Source organism: Hyperolius riggenbachi, chromosome 10 (genome assembly GCF_040937935.1).
Source record: "Hyperolius riggenbachi isolate aHypRig1 chromosome 10, aHypRig1.pri, whole genome shotgun sequence".
Classification (NCBI taxonomy): domain Eukaryota; kingdom Metazoa; phylum Chordata; class Amphibia; order Anura; family Hyperoliidae; genus Hyperolius; species Hyperolius riggenbachi.
The window spans coordinates 193,400,500-193,421,024 of NC_090655.1; positions in this window are offsets into that span (position 1 = coordinate 193,400,500).

The window sequence follows — 20,525 nt, forward strand, 5'->3', positions numbered from 1 at the left end:
TTTCACAAAGTGTCATTTTTCACTAACTTGTGACAAAAAATAAAATCTTCTATGAACTCACCATACCCCTAACGGAATACCTTGGGGTGTCTTCTTTCTAAAATGGGGTCACTTGTGGGGTTCCTATACTGCCCTGGCATTTTAGGGGCCCTAAACCGTGAGGAGTAGTCTAGAATCCAAATGCCTCAAAATGACCTGTGAATAGGACGTTGGGCCCCTTAGCGCACCTAGGTTGCAAAAAAGTGTCACATGTGGTATCGCCGTACTCAGAAGAAGTAGTATAATGTGTTTTGGGGTGTATTTTATACATACCCATGCTGGGTGGGAGAAATCTCTCTGTAAATGGACAATTGTGTGTAAACAAAATCAAATAATTGTCATTTACAGAGATATTTCTCCCGCCTAGCATCTGTATGTGTAAAAATACACCCCAAAACACATTATACTACTTCTCCTGAGTACGGCGGTACCACATGTGTGGCACTTTTTTGCACCCTAAGTGCGCTAAGGGGCCCAAAGTCCAATGAGTACCTTTAGGATTTCACAGGTCATTTTGCGACATTTGGTTTCAAGACTACTCCTCACGGTTTAGGGCCCCTAAAATGCCAGGGCAGTATAGGAACCCCACAAATGACCCCATTTTAGAAAGAAGACACCCCAAGGTATTCCGTTAGGAGTATGGTGAGTTCATAGAAGATTTTATTTTTGTCACAAGTTAGTGGAAAATGACACTTTGTGAAAAAAAACAATTAAAATCAATTTCCACTAACTTGTGACAAAAAAAAAAATCTTCTATGAACTCACCATACTCCTAATGGAATACCTTGGGGTGTCTTCTTTCTAAAATGGGGTAATTTGTGGGATTCCTACACTGTCCTGGCATTTTAGGGGCCCTAAACCGTGAGGAGCAGTCTTGAAACGAAATTTCTCAAAATGACCTGTGAAATCCTAAAGGTACTCATTGGACTTTGGGCCCCTTAGCGCAGTTAGGGTGCAAAAAAGTGCCACACATGTGGTATCGCCGTACTCAGGAGAAGTAGTATAATGTGTTTTGAGGTGTATTTTTCCACATACCCATGCTGAGTGGGAGAAATATCTCTATAAATTGACAATGTATTTTTACACATACCCAGCATGGGTATGTGTAAAAATACACCCCAAAACACATTATACTACTTCTCCTGAGTACGGCAATACCACATGTGTGGCACTTTTTTGCAGCCTAACTGCGCTAAGGGGCCCAAAGTCCAATGAGCATCTTTAGGCTTTACAGGGGTGCTTACAATTAGGCACCCCCCAAAATGCCAGGACAGTGAACACACCCCACAAATGACCCCATTTTGGAAAGTAGACACTTCAAGGTATTCAGAGAGGAGCATAGTGAGTCCGTGGCAGATTTCATTTTTTTTTGTCGCAAGTTAGAAGAAATGGAAACTTTTTTTTTTTTCTGTCACAAACTGTCATTTTCCGCTAACTTGTGACAAAAAATAAAATCTTCAATGAACTCACCATGCCTCTCACTGAATACTTTGGGATGTCTTCTTTCCAAAATGGGGTCATTTGGGGGGTATTTGTACTATCCTGGAATTTTAGCCCCTCATGAAACCTGACAGGTGCGCAGAAAAGTCAGAGATGCTTGAAAATGGGAAAATTCACTTTTTGCACCATAGTTTGTAAACGCTATAACTTTTACCCAATCCAATAAATATACACTGAATGTTTTTTTTTTTTTATCAAAGACATGTAGCAGAATAACTTTCGCGCTCAAATGTATAGGAAATTTTACTTTATTTGAAAAATGTCAGCACAGAAAGTTAAAAAAGTCATTTTTTTGACAAAATTCATGTCTTTTTTGATGAGTATAATAAAAAGTAAAACTCGCAGCAGCAATCAAATAGCACCAAAAGAAAGCTGTATTAGTGACAAGAAAAGGAGGTAAAATTCATTTAGGTGGTAGGTTGTATGACTGAGCAATAAACCGTGAAAGCTGCAGTGGTCCGAATGGGAAAAAAGGCTCTGGTCCTTAAGGGGTTTTATGACTGCAGTCCTTAAGTGGTTAATAGACTGCTACTGATTAGAGACAGTAAAACATTCAACTTATTTTGTAAATGTTTAAATATAAAAGAAAACCATGGAATACTTAAAAAAAATCATTTTTAGGAGTAGGAGGATAAATATAATTGCTTATCTCATCAATTCATTTTCACTTCCGGTTCACTTTAAGTTTAACTCTGTAAATTGTAGGGAACAACAACCACCTTATGTTCAGCTTGCTTACATGTTCACATGTAGAACATAGGCATGTATGCAAAAACTATTATTGCTCAGGGCTCCCAACACAGCCTGCAACATGATAGTCTGCATTCTGCAAGTTTGCTGCCAATCACTGGATTAATCCAAATGTAGACAAAGCATAACCATTGCTCCTACTCTAGGCAGATAATTACTTATATTGCAATGTGTAGATGTCTAGACATTTATATTCCAAAAGGAAGGGTAGATTCCAGGTTTGCAAAAAAGTGCCCATCCGGCTTCAATCTCTTTAGAAAAGATTTAGCTCTTCTGAGCACTTACAGACATACATGCAAAAAGGGTGCTGAGAAAATGTGGGCGCCTGAAAACCCAATAGTAGAATATCAGTAAATGTATCGATTTTCCACTATTTCAGTGCTAATGAAATGACAATAGTAAAATATTGGTAAAAAAATACAGATATTTTACTATAGCTGTATACAACACTATTCTCACACTGAACGCACCCTCTACCGATGCCTACCTTTAACCACCCCCTCTCCATGGTTAACCACCACCTCCCCACACTCCTAACCTTAACCACCCACCCCCCACACCTAACCTTAACCACCCCCTTCCCACTACAAACCTTAACCACCCACTCCTAACCTTCACCACCGCCCCAGGCCTAACCTTAACCACCCACTCACCACTCCTATCCTTAACCACCCCCCACACCTAACCTTAAACACCTTCCCCACACACCTAACCTTAACCATCACCTCCCCACTCCTAACCTTAACCACTGCCCCATGCCTAACCTTAACTGTCCCCCCACCACCAATCACCACAAAAACACAATCTGCCATATGCGCCAATTGAAATACTGGTGTAAGTGGTGTAAGTACTGAAATAAGGTGTAATTTTCGGGATATGGCTAAATCAATACATGAGAGTTCAAGCATATTAAAAAATTGGTGTATATTCCACAATTACAGTTAATGTAAGCTTATACAGTTAAAATAAACGGAGTCAGATATTGCAAAACCAATATTTTTATCGTACGTTTCTACAAAAAAAATGATAAAAGTTTTGGGGCGTCCAAATTTCCACTTCGGCCCCTCCTTGCTGCGTCTTCATATTGGTGTCAATGGCGGCAGCCATTTTGTTCACTAGCGGCTTGCGCCCAAATTGTCTGCTTCCCTTAAAATAGTTTGTTGCAATTTTCAGTGAAAATTAATTTTCATTTCAGTCACCCTGAATAACCTAAAAATCATTTCCTTCAACCTAAAAAGACACCTACCCATTCTAGCTATAACCACCTCAGCAGCTAGTTTCAAATGTAAACCGGACCTCTTATCTTCACAGTTAGTTTAATCATGGCTTTATGATTAACATGAAATAGTCAACCCTACAATAAATAAAGCGAAAATAAGATTTCTTCTTCAAGTTCATGGTAGATATTTAATTCTTTGCTTATTTATTTTGTAGTCTCCAAAACTACCGAAAAATGAAATCTATTTTGTGAGGCAAATCTAGCTTTTTAATTTTACTCAAATCACCTCTCTTTAAACCACCTGATTACAAATAGTAATTTCAACTGTTAGTTAGACCGTCCTAAAGTGGCCACTTTATGCTTTTCCATGTTTACCCATCGAGGCATCATTAACCACTTCACCACTAAGGGGTTTTTACCCTAACGGAGCAATTTTCACCTGTCAGCGCTTCTCCAGTGGCGTAGCTAAAGACCTGTGGGCCCCGATGCAAGTTTTACAATGGGGCCCCCCATGCACTCTATACATAACAATTGATACGGCGCACCAAACCTGCCAATGGCAAATACAGTGTCAGAGGTGCAAGAAGGGAATGGGGAACAATTTGTTTATGATTACCATTATTCAAAGCATCTACAGAAGAGATTATTATGAGCACAGGACCAATAGAGAGCTAATACTGTAGTTGAGGGAGGGTCCTTCGAGGCCCCTCTGGCCCAAGGGCCCCGAGGCGGTCGCTACCTCTGCACCCCCTATTGCTACGCCCCTGCGCTTCTCCCTTTTTTGTCCAATTACTTTATCACCACTCATCACACCGGAATGATTTTTATCACAAATTAGGCTTTTTGGGGATATTGTTTTCAGTAATTAGTAATTATCTGTAAGGTGTATTTTTTTTTTTCTGTTTTGAGTTTTTTGTACCGGATCAAAAATTGCAAGCCTTTATTTTCAAAAATAACAGTAGTATACTCTCATGACATATATAGTAAAAAAAAGTGGAGTCCCTAACATAACTATTTATGCAATTTTTTTTAACTGCTGTCCCTTTTTTTCCTGCAAGTGTTTTATTCTGGTAACTATGGGGGGGGGGGGGGGGGGGGAGGGATCAATTTATTTTTATGTAAAGTATAAAGTGTAAAATGTGTATTTTTATATATTTTTTTTACCGCTAGATGTCCACACACACACTATTCTGTGTGCTTTGAGCAGAGTTCAAAGCACACAGACAGTGTTGTTACAGGAAAGATCATTAGCTTCTCATTGAAGCCATGATCTTTACTTTACAGGCACTTGTTCCCCTTCACCAATTAGAGATGTGTCTGTTTCGGCAGGTACGCGCGGTGGAAGCACGCACATGCATGGCGACGGCAGTGGTGGATGACATTTTAAACCATCCGTTTGTCCATTAACAGGGTCAAACAGGACATATTGAAACTACATGTAGTCGGGTAGTGGATAAAAAATAAGTATCCATACTGTCTCCTGTAGCATACCTGAAATAAAAGAACAGACACAGATATTTTGCATAGCTGAAATGATTGTACTCTAGTCAGTCTAGTCTAGCCTAGGGATCTATTTTGGCTGGATCAATTGCCTATACATTACATTTTCTCTTAACACTACTCCCACCCCGTTTGTACATATTCAAGAGGAATTTTACTAAAAGATAGTAGTTGTGAGGGAAATGGGGAATCCAAAACATTGCAGTGTAATTTGTTCATGTTCCTCCTTATTTGTTTAGTTGATTCTTAGGGCCCTTTTCCACTAGCAGTCGCTAGCGTTCGCGCTGAACGCTAGCGATTGCTGAATCGCAATTCCGCCGTTTTCCCAACGTTTGCGGCCGCGATTTTGCTATGCTATGCACCGCATAGCAAAATCGCGGCAAAAGTCGCTCCGCGGCGCGATCGCGATCAAGTAAAAAACGAATCGCGGTAGTGGAAATGACCTACCACGATTCCTATGTTAAAAAGCAAACCGTAGCGATTGTAAAATCGCTAGCGGTTTGCGGTTTTGCGATTCAGCTAGCGCAAACGCGCTAGTGGAAAAGGGCCCTTACTCTTCTTGACCAATATGTACTTACTGTATGCACACTAGCTGTGTCTGTCAATCACAGGTTCTTTCAGCTGTTGCATAGGCATGTTCATAGCTTCACATATGTTCTCTATCCATCTTAGCCTCTGTCATCCTTTTCTTCTTCTGCCCTCAATTTTTCCAATCATCAAGAATTTCTACAAAGAATCTGGCCTTTTCATTATGGCCCATACGCAATTCATTTTTCTCCTTTGTTTTCTCCAAGTCCATATTTTCACACATTGTCAAGAAAATGCCTTTTAAATAGAGATGTAGCGAACTGTTCCAGGCGAACTTTGGGGGTTCGCGTTCGCCTGCACCAGGCAAACTTTTGCGGAAGTTCGATTTGCCCCATAAAGCTCTATTGAGCAAAACTTTGACCCTCTACATCACAGTCAGCAGTCACATTATTGCCAAACGCACTGCTCTCACTGCTGGAGGCCCGCTCCCCCCTCCCTCCCTCCTCCCTCCTCCCTCCTCCCTCCTCCCTCCTCCAAGCAAGGTCCTTATGCCATTTCACTCACTTGTCTGCCTACACTAATTAGTTAAGGGACAGCTGCTACTTCCACCTTCCTCCCACCTCCTCTTCTACCCTTCTACCTATTCCCTCCTACCGAAAGGGAGGAGGGTCTCATCTGCCAGGGAATTATACTATTTCAAAAACCAGTTTACATACCATAGCTGGGAATCGAACCCAGGTCTCATTGTGTGGTGGGCAAGCACCCTAACTGCTGTACCACAACAGTACTAACTGAAGCTGGCCTAGCATTTACTATTTATGCTCAATGCAATAGAAACATTAGGTTGCTTAAAGGGAACCTTAACTGAGAGTGATATGGATGTTTCCTGTAAACAATACCAGTTGCCTGGCAGTCCAGCTGATCTCTGTGACTGCAATAGTGGCTGAATCACACCCTGAAACAAGCATGCAGCTAATCCAGTCTTGACTTCAGTCAGAGCACCTGATCTGCATGCTTGTTTAGGGGCTGTGGCTAAACGTATTAGAGACTCAGGATCAGCAGGCGATTCAGGCAACTGGTATTATTTTAAAAGGAAAAATCCATATCCTTCTCCGTTTAGGTTCCCTTTAAGGATTTGTAGCATAAAAGCCAACTCACATTGGCTGGGATTTGAACCAGGGTCTCACTGTGTAGTGGGCAAGCACCCTAACCACTGTACCACAACAGTACTAACTGAAGCTGGCCTAGCATTTACCATTTATGCTCAATACAAGAGAAAAAGTAGACAGTAAGCCAGCACCTCTTCAGTAGGTGACCTTAGGCAAGTCTTCCTAACACTGCTACTGCCTATAGAGCATGCCCTAGTGGCTGCAGCTCTGGTGCTTTGAGTCCGCCAGGAGAAAAGCGTGATATAAATGTTATTTGACTTGTCTACTTTTTCTCTTGTATTGAGCATAAATGGTAAATGCTAGGCTTTCACGTTTTGCCAATAAAATACCTTTACACTCCTGGACAGACAGAACGATTTCCTGTCGACCGCCGCTGGCGACAAGACAATCGCAAGAGAGAGACAGAACAATGCAAAACAGATAATACAACCTGACTGCACTAGAAGGGATGCCTAGTGCAGTCCCAAGAAATTACTCTAAGATAATCTTTAGCAAAGAATAGCAAGGCTGATAATCTAGGAGAGTTAGCAGGAACAAACCATCATGACCAGCAAGGGATTCTGGGAGAACATGGTATTTATACTGCAAGCCTTCAAAGGAGGCAGCTAGGCAATTTGCATGACAAGTATATGCAAATTCCTCAGCAGAGCAACTCTGAAACTTGCAAAGCGAAGACAGGTCTCTTTTCCAGAGACCTGCAGCATTCAGACCTAAAGAATGGACAAACAGCTGTCTGCCGTGCAGACAGCTGAGCAGATCATTACAATTTCTTTTTAACATATTTTATCTTCTCTGGGTGCCTCTTTCTCCTTTATCCTGTTCCTTCACCCTCCTTTTGGAGGGGGGTCAACCCTCTTTGACCAATTTAGATCATTTGAGGTTTGCTTTTTATCAAAAGTGCAACTATCACCAGCTCTGTCTGGTCACCCGAGTGGAGTCGGGGTTATACATCTCCAGCTGCTTCTAGTGGTCGGTTGCCCTTCTGCAACCCACCTTTGTGAGTATAATCCATCCGCATATTTTACATACTTCTGGTACTGTAACATACTGCACCATTTGGGCTCCTGTTGTCTCTATTTTCTTTCTGCAGGGTGCTTTTATTATCCCTAGTTTTTGTCCGCATCTCTCTGAGGCTGCATTTCCACTTGTGCGGTGCGAATCGCCGCGGTAAAAATTCGCATGCGGATCTATGCGAATTTTCATGCGAATTCGAATGGATGACGATGTATGCGAATTTAACCATGGCAGTGCTGCTGTGCTTTTCCATTGTTTCTATGCGAATTCGCATACACAAACCTCATGCGAATTTCCTATTAAATACATTGTATGCGATTCGCATAGCGGTATGCGGTATGCGAATTCTGATGGCTCTGTCAAAAACGCAAAGGAATCCTGACAAGTGGAAACAGTCCCATTCACTTTGTAAGAATTGGACTGTTTGAAAATCCATTCTTAGAGCACATGTTTCTAAAACAAAAGACTTCACTTCCTGCTAACTGACCCTGGGCGGGGATAAAGTTTAAATCTGCATCCTTTTCAGCCAATCACACTGAGCCTTCTCAAAGGGAAGTGATGCAGGGTGAGGGGGTGGAGTCAAGGGGTATATTGTCTTTGACCATGTGCTGTGGGGGGGGGGGGCTTTTGCTGGAACCTGCGGGGGTGAGAAGGGTGTTCTGTGGTCTGCTGTGAGAGCTGTTTCTCTTGAATGGGTAAGATAAGATCATGTAATGGTTCTGGGTAATATGGGCTGTATCTTAGGATATATTGGGAAGCTGCAATAATGTTATGTGTATATGGTTGGATTTCTCTGTACATGATGTTTTCTGTGGTTCATCAGTAATCTGTACCTGTATCGCAAATACCACTTGCAATATAAACTTTATTTGTACTGTTGTTGATGTGTATTTCTTTGCCAAACGACCACCTAGAACTTACGAGAAATCGGTATTGTTGTCTTTATTAATATCCCATTGTTGATGCAATATTTTCAGCAATATCGTATTTCTTACATAAATGGTGAGCCAGGCAGGAGGTGTGTTATGATTTGGCGGGAAAGCATATTAATAACTGTATAATATTGGATGTTGGATTTGTGGTTTAGGTCTGATGTTGAGGTTATACTGCAGAAAGGTTTTGTGAGAAATTTGAGCAAGCAGCATGTTGTGAGGTAGCCAAGTGCGTTTCAGTGTAAACTCTGCCTATTGTTGTGTGCAGAGATCAAAGTGTTTGCATTGAATAGGCTGTCCATTTTGTTGTTTAGGGGTAAACAAAATGGAGACCTCTGTCCAATTGTTGCTTTTAAAACAGACTAAAGTAAAGAACCAGGAAGATATTGTGAATATATTGCAAAGCTCTGTAGATCCATGGAAGCATGTCCAGATGTATGTGTATGATCTGATAAATAATAAGAAGTTGAAGAAAAAGGAGGGCAAAGCTATGCTTATTTTTGCAGCGCAGTGGATAGCAGAGAAATACAGAGGTGTTGTTGAACAAAAATCAAACCTAGAACATGAGGTTCAGAGGCTGAAGGACAATGTAAAAGACTTGCAAAGTGCAGTCTCCATTTTAACAATTGCTGCTGAAGAGGCCAATGTGCTTGCCATTACCCAGCAACAAATTGTTGAGGAAAAGAAAAGATTGCTTTGTCAGAATGCAGGCCTGACTGAGCAGTTGAAGGAAGCACAATGCAAGTTGGAAACATTGTCTGTGTCCTCCAGTAGTGAAGTGTAATGATCGCTGCTGCAGCAGCTATTGCTGGAAGTAGTGCTGCAGCTCAGGCAGTTCTGATCTATTTCCATGCAAGTTGCATAGCTTTGTCTGTCTTTCCCTGCTGTCAGCTTGTGACTGATTATCATTCACCTGTGTGGGAATCTGCATGTCTGCTCCCATTGGATGACCTCAGTATAAAGATCTGCTTCCTGCAGGGTTTCCTTGGGTTTTCATAGCTTCAGCCTAAGCCTGTCTTGCTGTCGCTTTAGCCCCCGATCGTGTTTCTTGTTATAAAGATACTTTGCTGGTCTTTGCATCATATATTGGTTCATTGCCAATATATATGCATACCAGCACGTTTATTATTTTCCTTGTATTTGTGTTACGTTAATACATCAGTGTCGCTGATGTATACGTACACGAACTGTTTATATCCTGTGTGCAGTTAGTCAGCTTTCCAGCACGTTTTGGTAGGTTGCGCGTACCGTGACCACCCGTGCTGAGGTAGTTACCCTGCTCCTGGTTCTGTTTGTGGATTGCGTTCATCTTTGCGAAGAGATAACGAATCCTTCTGAATCCTGTTCTGTTACTGTTTGTGGATTGCGTTCATCTCTGCGAAGAGATAACGAATCCTTCTGAATCCTGTTCTGTTACCGTTTGTGGATTGCGTTCATCTCTGCGAAGAGATAGCGAATCCTTCTGAGTCCTGTTCCCTGTGTTACTCCATTCCTAGTCAGCGTTCCTGCTTATGTCATATATCGGTTCATTGCCGATATATACATATGTTAGTCAGACCTTACAAATAGTTTCATTGATAGCTGTAATTGTAATACGCTAGGAAAACATACTTATTGTATATTTATCTGTGTTACGTTCATCTATCTTAATCCTGCTATTTTCTGACTATCCTGTCCTGTCTTTGTGAGGCACGCCATCGCCGCATCGCATTGGCTGCCTCATTCCAGTCTGTCTGGTTTTGGACGCTTGCTGTCGCTAAGTAGCCGCTAGCTAGCAAGCGTTCATTCTGTCTACCTGTCCTGATCTCCTCAGTTCTGTTTTATGCGCTCAGCGCTACTTTGCGCTGAGACGTTATAACGAAAGCATTGTTTGTGGCTGTCAGATCTGCACCGGCTCTGTGCGCCACAATCTCCTATTGGAGTCAGTCCTCCCCTCCACTATACTAGGGATAGCCTGTTTCCTGGTGCTAGTGTGTGTACCTCCTCCACGCCAGCTCATGCGTTGCATGCTGACTGTGGAGAATACACCACCAAGCCTTACATTATGAAAACCCCATTACCAATCCCCATTGTGGGGGGGATTCCCAGAAAGTATGACACTGTTAATTATGGTTCCTGTTCCTTTAGGAAATTTGAAGAACTTAGCTCTGAAACAGAAAATGAGTTTTTCTCTGAATGTGCCAGGTTCCTGACCAATCCTGATCTCCAAGCGACTCCTGTTTCAACCTGGGCACTCCAACTAAGTTATATTTTGTTTAAAGGGGAATTATTCCAGTGGGCATTTGATGTTCTTAATCATTCCGATTTGAAAGATAGACCGCTGGAATTTCTAGCGTTTGTGATCCATAACTGGTTGCGCATAGATCCATTGCCTTTTCCTCTTAATGAACTCCTGGCAGCAGGCCAATCAGCTGCTCCGTCAATTGCTTGCAAGAATGAGCAGCAAGCAGAAAGTGTTACTGATAATTTTCCTGCAGCTTTGAATAAATCACCAAAAACCGCAAGGTCAAGGGCAAAACGCAAACGTTCTAAGAAACGTGTCCAATCTGCAGAATCGTTATCCTTAGCGACTGAGACCTATAATGAGATTCTGCCATTAACAGATAATGAAATGCAATTGTCTTTCAGGGGAGTTAAATGGACTTATGAAACTACTAATGAACTTTCCTCCCTGGCTAGGGAAAATAAAGATTTTTGTTTAAAAGAATTATCTGAGTATGATTATGATGAGATATTACAGAGTATTGAACAAATCAACTTATTTGTAAAGCAAGGAAAGTTTGCATACACTACAGTTCAGCACTTGCTACAGGTATTGGAGATTATTAGGAATAAGGAATCTGCCAATCACCTGCTAATTAACCCAATATATGTCCCTGCTACAATCATATCTGCAAACCATGATTTGCCTGTTAAGTATGCTTGGAATCCTCCATTTGAGAAAGAAGAGATGGAAGCTCTGGTCAATGAATGGAAGAATGATTCAAGTTCATTTTGTCAATTTTACAGTGCAAAAAGTGAATTGGTATTGAATGCATGCATTAAGTCTGCCTATAACCTAATAAAAACTGGTGTGTGTGAGTATGACTTTGTGGCTCCATTGATTGATGTGTGGGAACTGATTTTGGATGATTTTTTTGTGACTCCGAATTCGCAAATTTGGCGTTCTGACCCGCCTGCTTCAGCACCTTTGGCTGATTCAGCAGGTGATTCGGAGCTCTTTTTGTGTGAAATTGAAGTTCCTGCAATTCCACCCTGTACCATGGATAACTCAGTGTTACTTCCCAGTAAAACAGAAGCCACTGATACATTCTTAACCTTGCCCTGCGCAAATTTCTCAGCAGAGAATCCAGAGGTCCTGCTGACTTCCGAGTCCAGCCTAGCCAGTACTCATGACTCTTTGTTTAGTGAAACAGACACCAGAAAAATCTTGCCTGTCTCTGCAAACACTTCTGCAGAAATTACCTGTGTTAATAAAGTTCAACTCCTGTCTGATCCAGCAGATGCGCAAACATTGTGTCTTGATCTTCCTGTTTCTACACCTCGCTCTAGTTTCGTGAATAGCTCAGAGCATCTGCTATGTGAACCTGAAATCGCAGAATTATTACCTTGTTCAGAAAATTTTCCAATAAATTTGCCCTGTACCATGAATTGTGCAGTAGATCTCTCCAATGAAACTCAGGTCACAGAATCATTATGCTGTCCAGCAGGTGCTTCCATGGTTTTGCCCTGCAATATGGACTGTTCAGTGATCCTGTCCAGTGAAGCTGTGGTCGCAGAGTCTTATGCTTCACCCAGTACTTTGGATACTTTAAACCCTCTAGCAGAGGAGGCTGAAGCACTGCTTACCTCAGTTGGTGTTGCAGTAATATTCACTTGTCTAGCAGCTGTTTTGGAATTACAGTCTGCTCTAATAAAACTTGATGAATTTCTGCCCAGCAAAGCAGAAGCCATTGAAATATTGTCCTCGTCAGCAAGTGTGTCAGATGCCTTGTCCTGTACACAGTCTGATTTAACCAATGTTGTTGAGTCCCTCTCCAGTGTTGTAACAGCCGAGGAACTCCAGCCCTGTCCTCTGAATGTTTCAGAAGTCTTGCCCTGTAACATGGATAATTCTGATTCTCTGGTCAAAATAATGGAAATCTCAGAATTTCAGTCCGGTCTGATGTGTGTTCCTGAAACCCAGCCCTGTATCCTGAAAGATTCTGGTTCTCTGGCCGCTGTGGCAGAGGTTCCAGAGTCCCCTTCCTGTCCAGGGAATTCCTCAGTTTTGCCTAGTCCAGTGGGGGCTGCTGCAATGCTGACTTGTTCTGCAGCGCCTCATGAGCTCCAATCCAGTGTATTAGATGAGTCTCTGTCCAGTCCAGAGGTAGTTGTGGAGTCCCTATCTGGTTCAGTGCATACATCAGAAGATTTGTCCTGTCTTGTTAGTGCCCCTGAATCTGATTTGTTACTGACTTTGCTGGAATCAGCGACATCTAAGTCTGATCCTGCATTCTCGTGTAAAAATCCAGTAGTTGCGAAGTCTAGTCATGATGATTTTTTTTTGGCCAGTCCTGGTTTTGGTCCTGTCTTGGCTGACCCTGAGGCTCACAGTTCCTTGACATGCCCAGAGGTTTCTCTTGTGCCAGTGTGCCCAGATGTTCTTTGTGTGCCAGAATGCCCAAGTGTGTTTAAGGTGTTAGCGTGCTCTGATGCTTCCTTAGTGGGAACATGTTCTGATGTTGCCAGTCTGCCTGCATGCCCAGAGATGGTTCTGGTCCCTGAAAGCCCTGATATTGATGTTTGTCCTTGTGGCCCTGACTCGGGAATTGCCCTAGGTTCCATAGGGGTTCTTGATAGTTCTCCATGTGAGCCTAAAGGGCATTCTGACCTATGGGGATCTCTTTGGAGCTTCAAGGTGTTCTGGGAGGTCTCTGAGAAAACTTGTCCTGGTGCCTTGGACTGGTTCAACAGTGGGTTTTGTGTTGGTAAAGACAGTACCGGTGGGCATTGCAAAGGCTTTGGCGTTTCTGAACGGTTCCTGGAAGGCGGTGGGTATCGCTCAGGGAGTTTCGGAGGGCTTTCTTCTGGAAATCATGGTTCTGATGGGTGTCACACTGGGGCTTGTAGTACTGATGGGCATGGTTCTGTAGGTTCTGGTTCTGATGGGTCCAGTCTTGTGGGGACTGATTCTGGAATTCGGTCTTGCCAGGCTGTCCCGGTCATCATGAATTATCAGTCAGACTGTTTTGTTGGAAATTTCAGTTTTGAAAAGCGTCTGGAATCCACTTTTAAAGGCGGGGGTACTGTAATGATCGCTGCTGCAGCAGCTATTGCTGGAAGTAGTGCTGCAGCTCAGGCAGTTCTGATCTATTTCCATGCAAGTTGCATAGCTTTGTCTGTCTTTCCCTGCTGTCAGCTTGTGACTGATTATCATTCACCTGTGTGGGAATCTGCATGTCTGCTCCCATTGGATGACCTCAGTATAAAGATCTGCTTCCTGCAGGGTTTCCTTGGGTTTTCATAGCTTCAGCCTAAGCCTGTCTTGCTGTCGCTTTAGCCCCCGATCGTGTTTCTTGTTATAAAGATACTTTGCTGGTCTTTGCATCATATATTGGTTCATTGCCAATATATATGCATACCAGCACGTTTATTATTTTCCTTGTATTTGTGTTACGTTAATACATCAGTGTCGCTGATGTATACGTACACGAACTGTTTATATCCTGTGTGCAGTTAGTCAGCTTTCCAGCACGTTTTGGTAGGTTGCGCGTACCGTGACCACCCGTGCTGAGGTAGTTACCCTGCTCCTGGTTCTGTTTGTGGATTGCGTTCATCTTTGCGAAGAGATAACGAATCCTTCTGAATCCTGTTCTGTTACTGTTTGTGGATTGCGTTCATCTTTGCGAAGAGATAACGAATCCTTCTGAATCCTGTTCTGTTACTGTTTGTGGATTGCGTTCATCTCTGCGAAGAGATAGCGAATCCTTCTGAGTCCTGTTCCCTGTGTTACTCCATTCCTAGTCAGCGTTCCTGCTTATGTCATATATCGGTTCATTGCCGATATATACATATGTTAGTCAGACCTTACAAATAGTTTCATTGATAGCTGTAATTGTAATACGCTAGGAAAACATACTTATTGTATATTTATCTGTGTTACGTTCATCTATCTTAATCCTGCTATTTTCTGACTATCCTGTCCTGTCTTTGTGAGGCACGCCATCGCCGCATCGCATTGGCTGCCTCATTCCAGTCTGTCTGGTTTTGGACGCTTGCTGTCGCTAAGTAGCCGCTAGCTAGCAAGCGTTCATTCTGTCTACCTGTCCTGATCTCCTCAGTTCTGTTTTATGCGCTCAGCGCTACTTTGCGCTGAGACGTTATAACGAAAGCATTGTTTGTGGCTGTCAGATCTGCACCGGCTCTGTGCGCCACAATCTCCTATTGGAGTCAGTCCTCCCCTCCACTATACTAGGGATAGCCTGTTTCCTGGTGCTAGTGTGTGTACCTCCTCCACGCCAGCTCATGCGTTGCATGCTGACTGTGGAGAATACACCACCAAGCCTTACATGAAGCAGTTAATCAGTGTCCAAGTGAAAGTGACGCTGGTTATAGTGGTTCTTCTGAATGCAGTGTTTCTTCAGTTAGTGAGTTGCCAGAGAGTACGCAGGAGGCGCATTCTCTGGAAAGGCGCATTCAGATGAACAGGACTTTAGAGAGTCCAACAGATGATTTGAAAAGGAACCCTTTTAAATCATCAGTGTGGCAAAAGAGAAATTTCAATGGAGTTTTTGCTGTGCAGCCTGTAAGGGACAGAGCTGTACATACATTGAATAAGCCCCAGAGAAGTTATGTGACCCGGCGTTGCTACCACTGTGGAGAACAGGGACACATGAAACGGTTTTGCCCGTCACTTGGGAGAGACAGGCAGAATTATTCCAGAGATACCAAATTCCTTACCAGGAGGAGAGAAATTGAGGTGTACTCTCCTAGGTGGGGGAACGGGCAGAGGAACCAGGATAGAGCCTGGGTTCCTTACAAAGTTCTCAGATCACAGACTGAGCAATTACAAGCTGAGGTAAGTTGGCTTCGAGGGAAATTTGCTCAGGAGGTTAGTGAAATAAAGCAGGAGATACTGGAATGTAGAACAATGAGGGACATTCCAGAACACAGTCTTCCTAGGAGGAACTTTGTCAAATGTTAATAATGGTTTTTCAGTTTCTATTTCGTAGGAAACCGAGGAACAAAAGAAGATCCTGGCTGTGTTTTGTTGTCTGTCTGTCTATGTATGCATTTAGGTATAAAGAGGATCCTAACATATTTTTAGAGTTGGGAATAAGCCTCTTTATTTAATTGATCATTTTATCTACAGTCAAAAAAGTTAAATTCTAAATTACTTTTGTAGTTTCAGGTCCTGACTGTAGCTATGTAAATCTGTATGGGTTGCCTTTGTTACTTTACTATAGTAGAGGGTTTTGTGAATGGCCTGAAGGCATGGCAGGTGAGATTGTATTTTTGTTTTCTCACCTCTTGTAAGGATCCATGCACAAAGTTGCGGGCCATTGAAATGTTTTTGAATTGGCGTTTTGCAAAGGCAACAATTTATTTCGGGAAAACTAGATTTAAAATGCCTTAAAATTTGTAATGTAAGGTCAATTATGTTAATGAACAAATGTGTGATAATCGCTGCTGCAGCAGCTGTTGCTGGAAGTAGTAGTGCTGCAGCTCAGGCAGTTCTGATCTATTTCCATGCAAGCTGCATAGCTTTGTCTGTCTTTCCCTGCTGTCAGCTTGTGACTGATTATCATTCACCTGTGTGGGAATCTGCATGTCTGCTCCCATTGGATGACCTCAGTATAAAGATCTGCTTCCTGCAGGGTTTCCTGGGGTTTTCATAATGTAAGGCTTGGTGGTGTATTCTCCACAGTCAGCATGCAACGCATGAGCTGACGTGGAGGAGGTACACACACTAGCACCAGGAAACAGGCTATCCCTAGTATAGTGGAGGGGAGGACTGACTCCAATAGGAGATTGTGGCGCACAGAGCCGGTGCAGATCTGACAGCCACAAACAATGCTTTCGTTATAACGTCTCAGCGCAAAGTAGCGCTGAGCGCATAAACCAGAACTGAGGAGATCAGGACAGGTAGACAGAATGAACGCTTGCTAGCTAGCGGCTACTTAGCGACAGCAAGCGTCCAAAACCAGACAGACTGGAATGAGGCAGCCAATGCGTTGCGGCGATGGCGTGCCTCACAAAGACAGGACAGGATAGTCAGGAAATAGCAGGATCGAGATAGATGAACGTAACACAGATAAATATACAATAAGTATGTTTTCCTAGCGTATTACAATTACAGCTATCAATGAAACTATTTGTAACGTCTGACTAACATATGTATATATCGGCAATGAACCGATATATGACATAAGCAGGAATGCTGACTAGGACTGGAGTAATACAGGAAACAGGACTCAGAAGGATTCGCTATCTCTTCGCAGAGATGAACGCAATCCACAAACAGTAACAGAACAGGATTCAGAAGGATTCGTTATCTCTTCGCAGAGATGAACGCAATCCACAAACAGGACCAGGAACAGGATAACTAGCTCAGCACGGGTGCTCACGGTACGCGCAAACTACCAAAACGTGCTGGAAAACTGACTAACTGAACACAGGAAATAAACAGTTCGTGTACGTATATATCAGCGACACTGATGTATCAACGTAACACGAATACAAGGAAAATAATAAACGTGCTGGTATGCATATATATTGGCAATGAACCAATATATAATGCAAAACCAGCAAAGTATCTTTAGAACAAGAAACACGATCGGGGGCTGAAGCGACAGCAAGACGGGCTTAAACTGAAGCTATGAAAACCCAAGGAAACCCTGCAGGAAGCAGATCTTTATACTGAGGTCATCCAATGGGAGCAGACATGCAGATTCCCACACAGGTGAATGATAATCAGTCACAAGCTGACAGCAGGGAAAGACAGACAAAGCTATGCAGCTTGCATGGAAATAGATCAGAACTGCCTGAGCTGCAGCACTACTACTTCCAGCAACAGCTGCTGCAGCAGCGATCATCACAAAATGGTAAGGCATTGTTCAATCTGGAGTTTTTGTTTCTGGTTGTGAGCTTTGTTTCAGGTACTTTGCATATACTTGAGAATTGCAAAGAACACAACAGTTTTACTTTCAATCCTTTTACTGGGTTAGGGGTTTTGTATGTAGTCAAGTGGGGGATGTTTGCTCTAGTACAGATGTTATACTACAGAAAGCACAAATTAAACTGTCCCTATTGTTAATGTAAATGCCCAAATAATTAAGTGTACAGATACAATATGCAGACCACATCTAAGCTAAGATTTAGCCAGAATTGTTGATCAGATTCAGCAAATGTTGAAAGCCCATGTGCTCTCATTATGAGTGTTGTCACCCTTAAGATTTTTTTGTAAATGCAGTCAAAGGTCCACAGAATTGTATAACTGTGTATTGGGATTGAACTGTGTATGTCTACATCTAACAGAGTTCCTTTTCCAGAGGGTTGTAATAGCATTGCATTTAGAGTGTTACGGTCCAGATATCAAAGTCTGTTATGTTTTTATGTTTTCTGTGTGTTGCAAGTTTACAGAGCCACAATTGGAGATGATGCTGATGTAAAAGAACATGGGTGACCCTAGTGATTGGCTCAGTTTGCAGTACTATTGTACTTAGTGGGTAATATAGTTCACGCATATGCTTTTGAAGCTATGAAATCATAATGAGGTTCCATTGCCTGGCTTTGTCTGCTAACCTGTCTGTTTCAGAATCACGGAGTGGAGAGCTCTTTGGCTAATTTTCCAGTGCATGTGGCATATAAGGTGCTGTGTGCCTCACAAACTGAGTGTGGGAGCATCATGAGTCCATCCTGGCTTGGTAAGTGGCATGCTTGAGTGCTGCCAGAGTGTGACGTGGTACTGTCAGTGCGGGCTGAGTAAGTGGAGAGGCAGGTGTAACTTGCCATAGAAGTCTAAATCTCAGCAACCGCGCAAAACCACTGTGAACCAGTGTGAGCTGGGAGAGGGACTCGGCAGAGGAAGCCACACAGAGCTGGAGTGTGACCACCCAGAGTGGTGAGTGATCAGAGAGCTGAGACTGTGAGCTGGGCAGATAATGGCAGATGTGTGCATTCTAGGCGTGGCCGGATAGTGGAGTAGTAGTGGACAGAGTGTGTGCTAGTCTCCAAATTGGTAATTTTGGAAAATTTGTATGGGTCCCATGCAGTGTCTTGATATATCATTGTCATTTTCAATCAGAAGTCCTATCAAAGCTGCTTAACCACTTCCCGACCGCCGTATATACAATTGGCGGCCGGGAAGTGGACGCCGCAAGGACCGCCGTATTGACAATTGGCGGCGGTCCTTGTATGGGCATGGGTGGAGCGATCGCGTCATCCGTGACGCGATCCTCCGCCTCTGCCTGGCGCCGCTCACCCGCCGCAACATCCCGCCGGCCATACGGAAGCGCCGGCGGGATGTTAACCCGACGATCGCCACATACAAAGTGTATAATACACTTTGTAATGTTTACAAAGTGTATTATACAGGCTGCCTCCTGCCCTGGTGGTCCCAATGTCCAAGGGACCACCAGGGCAGGCTGCAGCCACCCTAGTCTGCACCAAGCACACTGATTTCCCCCCCCCCTGCCCCAGATCGCCCACAGCACCCATCAGACCCCCCCCTGCCCACCCCCCAGACCCCTGTTTGCACCCAATCACCCCCCTAATCACCCATCAATCACTCCCTGTCACTATCTGTCAACGCTATTTTTTTTTATCCCCCCCCTGCCCCCCGCTCCCTCCTGATCACCCCCCCACCCCTCAGATTCTCCCCAGACCCCCCCCCCGGACCCCCCCCCCCATGTACGGTATGCATCTATCCCCCCTGATCACCTGTCCATCACCTGTCCATCACCTGTCCATCACCTGTCAATCACCCGTCAATCACCCGTCAATCACCCCCTGTCACTGCCACCCATCAATCAGCCCCTAACCTGCCCCTTGCGGGCAATCTGATCACCCCCCCCCCCCCCACACCAATAGATCGCCCGCAGATCCGACATCAGATCACCTCCCAAATCCATTGTTTACATCTATTCTCTCCTCTAAACACCCACTAATTACCCATCAATCACCCATCAATCACCCCCTATCACCACCTGTCACTTTTACCTATCAGATCAGACCCTAATCTGCCCCTTGCGGGCACCCAATCGCCCGCCCACACGCTCAGATTGCCCTCTGACCCCCCCTTATCAATTCACCAGTGCATAAATTACATCAGTTCTTCCCTGTAATAACCCACTGATCACCTGTCAATCACCTGCCAATCACCTATCACCCATCAATCACCCCCTGTCACCCCCTGTCACTGCCACCCATCAATCAGCCCCTAACCTGCCCCTTGCGGGCAATCTGATCACCCACCCACACCATTAGATCGCCCGCAAACCCGCCGTCAGATTACCTCCCAAATGTATTGTTTACATCTGTTATCTTCTCTAAACACCCACTAATTACCCATCAATCACCCATCAATCACCCCCTATCACCAACCGTCACTGTTACCTATCAGATCAGACCCTAATCTGCCCCTTGCGGGCACCCAATCACCCGCCCACACGCTCAGATTGCCCTCAGACCCCCCCCCCCCCCTTATAAATTCGCCAGTGCATTAATTACATCTGGCCTTCCCTGTAATAACCCACTGATCACCTGTCAATCACCTGCCAATCACCTATCACCCATCAATCACCCCCTGTCACTGCCACCCAACAATCAGCCCCTAACCTGCCCCTTGCGGGCAAACTGATCACCCACCCACACCAATAGATCGCCCGCAGA